This window comes from Triticum dicoccoides, chromosome 1B, assembly GCF_002162155.2.
Source record: "Triticum dicoccoides isolate Atlit2015 ecotype Zavitan chromosome 1B, WEW_v2.0, whole genome shotgun sequence".
NCBI lineage: Eukaryota > Viridiplantae > Streptophyta > Magnoliopsida > Poales > Poaceae > Triticum > Triticum dicoccoides.
Genome location: NC_041381.1, coordinates 7,494,264 through 7,495,081, shown reverse-complemented (window position 1 = coordinate 7,495,081; position 818 = coordinate 7,494,264).

The following is an 818-nucleotide window of genomic DNA, read 5'->3' as shown; positions in this document are numbered from 1 at the left end:
TATATATGTTAGTGGCAAACGTAGAACTAGCTAGCTAATCACAATAAGGAATCATGTTAGTGGCCTCGACACAACGCTTCAAGGGTTTGGGGTGGCCTCGACGATAACGCTCTTTTAACTTGATAAATTTGGGTGGCCTCGAGAGAGTTAATTTGTCGGGTAGGGGCGCGGCGGGAGGGGGTAGGAGACCACAACATAGTTTTCTCTCTAGGGTTTGGGTGTCCTCGAGAGTTTTGGTCGAGCGAGAGGGCCAAGGGGGGTGCTGCAGTTGTATAAGTTATCACGGTCGAGAGGGGGTATATATATATATATATATCGACCGCCCCTCATGTCGAAGTTATCTAGAGGGGGTTATATCTTCTTCTCCTCTTCTTTTTCTTCTTCTCCCTCGAGAAAGGAAAATAATTAAGGAAAAGGAAGAAAAGAGAAAAAGGAAGAAGGAAGAAGAAGAAGAAAAAAAAGAGGAGAAGAAGAAAGGAATAGAGAAAGAAGAAATTCTATTTTTTTCTTTTTTCTCCTCTATTCCTTTCTTCTTCTCCTCTTCTTTTTCTTCTTTTTCCTCTTCTTATTTATTTCTCCTCTTCTTCCTCTCCTCTTTTTCTCCTTTCTTCCTCTTCTTATTTTCCTTTTTCCTCTCATTCTTTTAGTATTGCTTGTTCTGAACAATAAATACACATATGAACAATAAATACATATATGAACAAAAACATGCTCTGAACAATTTTTGAACATTACATACACATAGCCACATACATACACATATACATTATATATATATATATATATATATATGAACAAAAAAATTAAACTAATAAAAA